General features: G+C 41.6%; 1 protein-coding gene across 1 annotated transcript in view; it reads right to left on the reverse strand.

The window, feature by feature from the left end:
* The window catches only part of slc45a3 (solute carrier family 45 member 3), a 52,862-nt gene extending 45,149 nt beyond the window's left edge, over nucleotides 1-7,713 (reverse strand). Inside the window, exons 1-2 of the mRNA XM_055939709.1 lie at nucleotides 6,087-7,713; nucleotides 5,230-5,334 (exon numbers count right to left, since the gene is read on the reverse strand). The gene's annotated coding sequence lies outside the window, so the exon portion shown is untranslated. The remainder of the gene's footprint in view (nucleotides 1-5,229; nucleotides 5,335-6,086) is intronic.
* Nucleotides 7,714-7,829: the final 116 nt, after the last annotated feature.

Genomic DNA, 7,829 nt, shown 5'->3' on the forward strand with positions numbered 1-7,829 from the left:
CGGAACAATCGGGGGAGAACGGCCTTGGCCAGGGAGGTGACCAAGATCCGATGATCTCTCTAACAGAGCTCCAGAGTTCCTCTGTGGAGATGGGAGAACATTCCAGAAGGACAACCATCTCTGCAGCACTCCACAAATCTGGCCTTTATGGTAGAGTGGCCAGAAAGAAGCCACTCCTCAGTAAAAGGCACATAACAGCCCGCTTGGAGTTTGCCAAAAGGCACCTAAAGGACTCAAGACCATGAGAAACAAGATTCTCTGGTCTGATGAAACCAAGATTGAACTCTGTGGCCTCAATACCAAGAGTCAAATCTGGAGGAAACCTGGCACCATCTCTACGCTGAAGCATGGTGGTGGCAGCATCATGCCGTGGGGATGTTTTTCAGCAGCAGGGACTGGGAGACTAGTCAGGATCGAGGGAAAGATGAACAGAGCAAAGTACAGAGAGATCCTTGATGAAAACCTGCTCCAGAGCCCTCAGGTCCTCAGACTGGAGTGAAGGTTCACCTTCCCACAGGACAATAACCTTAAGCACACAGACAAGACAACACAGGAGTGGCTTTGGGGCAAGTCTCTGAGTGTCCTTGAGTGGCCCAGCCAGAGCCCGGACTTGAACCCGATCGAACATCTCTGGAGAGACCTGAAAATATCTGTGCAGCAATCCTCCTCATCCAACCTAACAGAGCTTGAGAGGATCTGCAGTGAAGAATGGGAGAAACTCCCCAAATACAGGTGTGCCAAGCTTGTAGCGTTATACCCAAGAAGGCTCGAGGCAGTAATCGCTGCCAAAGGTGCTTCAACAAAGTACTGAGTAAAGGGTCTGAATATTTATGTAAATGTCATTTTTCTGTTTTGATGTTTTATACATTTGCAAATATTTATAGAAACCTTGTTTTTGCTTTGTCATTATGGGGTATTGTGTGTATATTGAACAAGGCTGTAAAGTAACATAATGTGGAAAAAGTCAAGGGGTCTGAAAACGTTCCAAATGCACTGGGAAAGATGTGGACATCTGAAGGGTGCAATTAAAATTAGAGTGATTGGATGATTTGACGATGCAATTTGAGTCCAGTACAAAAGGAAGACGCTATATTGTATTTTAATGTTTTCCACCAGGTCCTCCAACTAGGTGAGGGGGTGGTAAAAAAATAAAATAAAAAGGGGATTAGAAATTATGCATGTTATTTGATAGACTAATCTGTCTGCTAGTTTCATAGCTGATCTATCCCCCACCCCCAAAAAAGAAAGAAAAAATTAAACAGTTTGTTCCCACTCTCGCTATCTGTCAGAACGATCTTCCTGACCCTAACCAGTCAGGCTTCAAGTCACTCAACCGAGACCGCTCTTCTCTATGTCACAAAGGCTCTGCCACTCTGCCAAAGCGGACTCTCTCTCCTCTGTTCTCATTCCCCTATTTATATCCGCTGCCCTTGACACCGTGAACCACAAGATCCTCCTCTCCACCCTCTTTGGGCTGGGATTCTAAGGCTCTGCACACTTTTGGATTGCATCCTACCTGGCATGTCGCTCCTACCAGGTGATGTGGAGAGGAATTGTGTCTGCACCACGTACTCTCACTATTGGTGTCCCCCAGGGCTTGCTTCTATGCCCTCTCTTCTTCTCTCTATACACCAAGTCACTTGGCTCTATCATATCCTCACATGGTCTCTCTGCGGTCTCACCTCTAAAATCACCACACAATGTTACCAATGACTGTATATATGAATGGACAAAGCCATCAATCACGTGACACCATTGATTTCTAAGTGAAGAATCGATAGCGCATTGAAGCCAAATTAATTTGGTTAAGATGGTGTCTCATGGAGGGATAACATACACAGTTTGAGCTATTCCAGTAAGCAACTAAATTATCCTTATAACTTCTTTTGTGTGCAATTTTTAATTAATCTGTTCAAGGACATACATCTGGTGTATTAGAACTAATTACTGGTACCATGATTGTCTTCCAAAATGTTTTTATTGACCACGAAGATTGCCATTTTCCATTCACTATAATGGGGGATCGTGTTTTCTGCTAACAATGCTTACAGTGCTGCGTTTGGCCTTGTACTTCCGTGGCTTCAGTGACAGGGGTCAGTCGTACTTCATGAATGTTACAAATGCAAAAACATATTCTATTTGTGTGATCTACTATCTCAAAATGTTGACTTACATATCTCAAAATGTTTCGATAGTATCGACATTGAAAAGAAATTGTGGCAGGAATGGCTTCCATAGTTTTTCATGGCTCAGTACAGCCATGTCCCTTTGCTATTGTGAATGTAAAAACGGTCTTAGCTACTTGGACTTTGTCAATAGACCCAGTGGCTCAGATTTCTTCTAACCCAAAGCCATTGTTAATATTCAAGTGTGGTCAAAGATAAGGTCTCATATGGACAGAAAATCAACAAAGGCAACTAGATGTTATGGATCAAATTAAATAAAATTTGCCAATAAACAGTAATATTAGCCAACAAAATGCAAAAACAATGATACAGGAGGCCCGAAGAATATATATTTTCTGACTGGACAACAATTAAGTCTCAAAACAAAAAAAATCTATGAAATCCAATTCCATGAACAGGCAGAGAGTGCTCTCAAAGATTTCAATGCAAGCCGCCTTCGCAGTTCTCAAAAGCTAGACAACCATTGTGTAGATTGCATACCACTGATTGTTCATGGCATCATATGATACCAGTGTAGCATACAATGCTTTAAACAGGAGGAAGAGCTTAGAGGAGTGAATAGCCTCTAAGCCCACTGAAACACACGTTTTTCAGCTCAGTGAAAGGCATTGAGCTAATTTCACTCACAGTGGTCATGCTAAACTTATTTCTTAGAAACAACACTTCACTAATACATGCTTCTACAATGAGGTTAACAACAAGGAGTAGCGGGAGATATTGGCCTAGGCCTATCTATCAATGTGTGTTTAAAGGTCTTGAGTAGCTTTAAGTAGCTTGCCGGGTGGTGTGTGATTATCCTGCTCGCTACAGCATTAGGGAGCAGTGCAGCTGGTCAGGCAGGAGCATTCGGGGTGAAGGCCATTTCTTCAGGATGGAGTAGATGTGGCCTAAGGAGATCAACCCAAGGCCCTCTCAATTGGCGACTACAGGCTCTGGTGAAAAACCATGGCCCAACATACTGTACACACTGTGTTTGTCTGCCCACAGTCCCTAATTGCATATTCTGAAGATTTTTTCCTTTAGATTCAATAAAAATACGTTTTAATAAGTGTGTTATTACCAGGGGATAATCAGCTTATTACTTAGCAGGCTAAGTGATTATTGGATGTTAATGTTGAGCCTAATACACATTATTAACAGGATCATAAAACAACCCTAGTCTATTTAAAGTAATGATCAGTCCGAGGCTGGAAGAATAGGTTGGGAAGTGAGATGTTAATTTGCTGACGTTATAACTGGACTGCACAGTAACTAGCTGAGAACAGAGCAGAACCTGATATGGATGGGAGAGGAGAGATCGACTCAGGCAATAGGACTGAAAGGAAGTCTGTATTTTGCTGAAATACATGAATAACACACTCAAGTGGCCTTTGTACGGAGGTAGCGTGAGTCATGGCCACAGAGACAATAAAAGTCCCTCTGTCATGAGTTGAAGCTGTTTAACCTTTTGATCCTCTTCGTAAGTACTGTGGGTTTGGCCATTCAGTTCCTGGTAAAACCAAAGCACCATATATAGGCTATTTAAAAACATTGGAAACTTTTAGTTGTAATTGCCATTTATACACATGTAATATGACAACCTCTGTTTACAGAATGAGTCTCATGGAAAATGTGCATTACCTAGTTCCTGTTATTTTGTTCTCCAGCCAGGGAAGTTTAAATAGAAACAGAGAAAAAAAACACAGACCATTTGACTAATGGCTCTACAGTCATTCGTCTAGCATTGGGAGCCGTTCTTTTAAATCTACAACAGAGGAAAATGTGTCACTCCAATTGCTAAATTGAAACTCTAGGCAGATTGAATGTCTAGGATCCATCTTCAAAATATATAATTGTTTTTATTTAACCTTTATTTAACTAGGCAAGTCAGTTAAGAACAAATTCTTATTTACAATGATGACCTAACCCGGTCAAACCGTAACACGGACAATGCTGGGCCAATTGTGTGCCGCCCTATGGGACTCCAAATCACGGCCGGTTGTGATACAGCCTGGAATCGAACCAGGGTCCGTAGTGACGTCTCTAGCACTGAGATGCAATGTCTTAGACCGTTGCGCCATTCAGGACCCCAAAACATCATGATGTTTTATCTCCAGGAATGTATGAAATTGGCCTAAATGACTTCTGAAAATATAAGGGCAACAGTATGAAAATGTCAAGTTATTGAAATGTCAGCTGTTGTGGTCTACTCTTAAAAAAATAAAAATAATGTTGCATAAGCAAGCATAACATGTGAATTCATCTCCAGATTTATGAGGTGGAAGTTGTTTGGGACAGTTTTGTCATGTCAAACTGTATGTGAAAACAATTTACTTTCCCTGTTGAACGATTCAAAAAATAAATTATTAGGCCTAACCCTATATTAAAATATATATATTTTTCTATTCCTGGTTCATGTTAATTGCAACATACTATAATAGAATATCTACTACTCTGTTAGTACACCGTTTTCCACTTTACCAATTAGTTAATTTTAAAAGGTTTATCTCTATGACCTCAAAATACTTGCAAACGGTTCCTCCCCCACATCCATGTGTCAAAACAGCAGGGGTCACCCCAACAGCGCCAAATGTTTAGAGCAAAGGTAAAAATGCTTTCGAGGAGAAAGAAAGCCACTGATTGCCATTGCAATCGGTATACACTCGTTGCCACCATGGCACAATATCAATTTATAGAGAGCAAACTATATGGCAACTAAGACAGTAAGAAACAACTTAAGGTCCTCAAAAACCACAACGTCGTAGACACATGCGCTCATTTTGAATGAAACATCACATTGCTTTAGGTTCGTTCGATAGATAGACCATAACCGCAAGAGGACTTCAAAGCATTATATTTTTCAAAAGCAAAACCAATAAACCTGCTGTGGGCGCGTTGTATAAAGCGGAAGTTATAAACATACAATTACTAAGTTTTACATGTTAGTAGTTCAGTTATCGCGAGCTGCGGCGCTACATTTGGAAACACGGAAAGTATGTTGCATACCATAACAAACCCGGTATAAAAATGGCCAATTCTTAGATATAATTGCGAAATACTGTACCTTGTCGACGCAACTCCGGTAAATCCATGCAGCAACTTGTACACTTTTCACGATGTTCCGTCGTTGCCCAACTTGTAGGAAGGACTGCTGTGACGTTGCGGGATTCTATGGAGCGGGGAAAGAGAGGAGAGAGATCATGGGAGGATGGAGGCGACTGTTTTCCTGAGGAGGAGGGAGGCTCAATGGTAGACTTCATGCTGAACTCTAGCGAAGACGATTTTTTTTTGCCTCCTTTATTTTATACCCACCTGTAATAATACGATTGACACAATGTATCAGCTTATCAATTATACAATGTATCAGATACTCAATGTAACACGAACAGTTGAATCACTTTATTTGGATGGTGAACTCAATAGGGCATTTGAAGAAATTGTTTTTATTTCTAAATACTGACTCAAACAGAAAGAGATGGGACACATGTCAAAACTACAAAATTACAAAGCTATGTTTACATTACATCAACACTGAACCAAAATATAAACGCAACATGCAGTGTTATTCCCCTTTTTCATGAGCTGAAATAAAAAATCCTAGAAATGTTCCGTATGCACAAAAATCGTATTTCTCTCAAATGTTGTACACAAATTCATCTCTGTTCGTGAGCATTTCTCCTATGCCAAGATATTCCATCCACCTGACAGGTGTGGCATATCAAGAAGCCGATTAAACAGAATGATCATTACACAGGTGCACCTTGTGCTGGGGGACAATAAAAGGCCACTTGAAAATTTGCAGTTTTGTCACACAACACAATGCCACAGATGTCTCAAGTTGAGGGAGCGTGCAATTGGCATGCTGACTGCAGGAATGCCCACCACAGCTGTTGTCAAGGAATTGAATGTTAATTTCTCTACCATAAGCTGCCTCCAACGCCGTTCTAGAGAATTTGGCAGTACGTCCAACCGCAGACCATGTGTAACTACGCCAACCCAGGACCTCCATATCCGTCTTCTTCACCTGCGGGATCAGTATACTTCAGTGTTACACAATTTCAGAAGACATGTTGAATGAAATCAGGTGTCAGGACCATCATGTTGCCTACCCAGAGGTATAAGGAGTTGGGCAACATAACACTAGCTACTACCAATATTAATAATAGACTAGCCTAGTCTTTATTTAACATTAATGAAGCCAAAGTAGGCAGAGATTAATAGCCCTGTGGTCACCTCCATGCTTAATGCATTGACATCTAGCCCCCCGGAGGCCATTCCCTAGACTTCAATTATAAACTGGTGAGGTTGGGAACGTTCCTTTAAAATCAATTTTCACTGTATAATCTGTTGAGTTTCTTATGGTTTCTATGCATAACAGTCATAAGCTTGTGTCAATCCTCCACATTGGCACGGTAACATAAAACAGCACACTGTTGTTGGCTTCTTGGGAGCCAATAAGAGTCTCTTCTGCATCATGTGGACAGGATGTATTGTGCTATACAGAAAGGGTAAAACTTCAGCGTAGCTCCATGCCAGCGTAGTATTTCTATAGTAATAATATTGTATTAACCCATTTTTCAAATGGTCCTTATTCCACTTGTGTCGCAGCAATAACCCCTAAACTCAATTTTACACAATAACAAAGCTATTATTAAAGTGTTACTAAAACAGATAACAAGATACAAGTTAATACTCATATCTGAACCCTCCTTGGCAGAGAAAAAGCCCCACTTTCCCATCAATCAACAGTGTGAAACTAAAATCATCTCAAATTCATTCATTTCTTGCTGTGCAAGAGTATTCATGTCTTTGACTTACCGTGGAAACAATTGTTTACAGGTTTGATTAAATCCAGGGCCCTGTACTGTAGACAGAGCACCCCCCACCCCCGGCAGGAAAAACAGAACGAGACAATAATTTGTGCCAAGTGTGATATCCCTCCTAAACAGCTCGGGCTAATGTTCCTATCCACCCAGTAAGGTCAGCAGGCTAATGTTCCTATCCACCCAGTAAGTTCAGCAGGCTAGTCTCTTTCATTGGTATATACTGTATGTAACTTGTGATTTTTTTAATTGTCAATTTGTTGTCTACTGTATTTAAACACATACATGATGCTGCAACAACATTTCCCCATGGGGACAATAAAGTCAGTAAAGCGTGTCAAACCAAGACTAGTCTGACATGAACGTGCCACACAGGGCTAGTTGTGTACCTGAACCCAGGAACCAATCAGCCCCTTAGGAGGTCAATTGTTCCAGGGATTTGCTGTCCTCGTCAGAGGGCCTATGTGTGAGGCTCTGAAGTCCAGGCTGCCTGGCTGCACACAACACCAGGGAGGAGGAAGGACGAACACTGGGCCCGGCCGGTGCATGATGCTGCTGACTCGGCACCATGGTTCCTCTGCCCCAGGGAACCCAACACTTAAGGCCACCGAGACCAATGGCAAGAATGCAAGGCATTCAGTAACACATTTCCATAGCGTTTTGTGGGTTCTCACCACTGCAGTACGGTATAAAAAGTGTGGCAATTTAACACGACACTGACTTGAGAGCTCGGAAGGAATGCCAACAGCCATCTGTTTTTCACGTGAAAAAGACACTGTTTTGATTAGTGCACTTGATCTGTTTAATCATCTCAACACTGACAACCAGGGCAGGAAAGTGT

The sequence above is a fragment of the Salvelinus fontinalis genome, chromosome 12 (assembly GCF_029448725.1).
Source record: "Salvelinus fontinalis isolate EN_2023a chromosome 12, ASM2944872v1, whole genome shotgun sequence".
NCBI lineage: Eukaryota > Metazoa > Chordata > Actinopteri > Salmoniformes > Salmonidae > Salvelinus > Salvelinus fontinalis.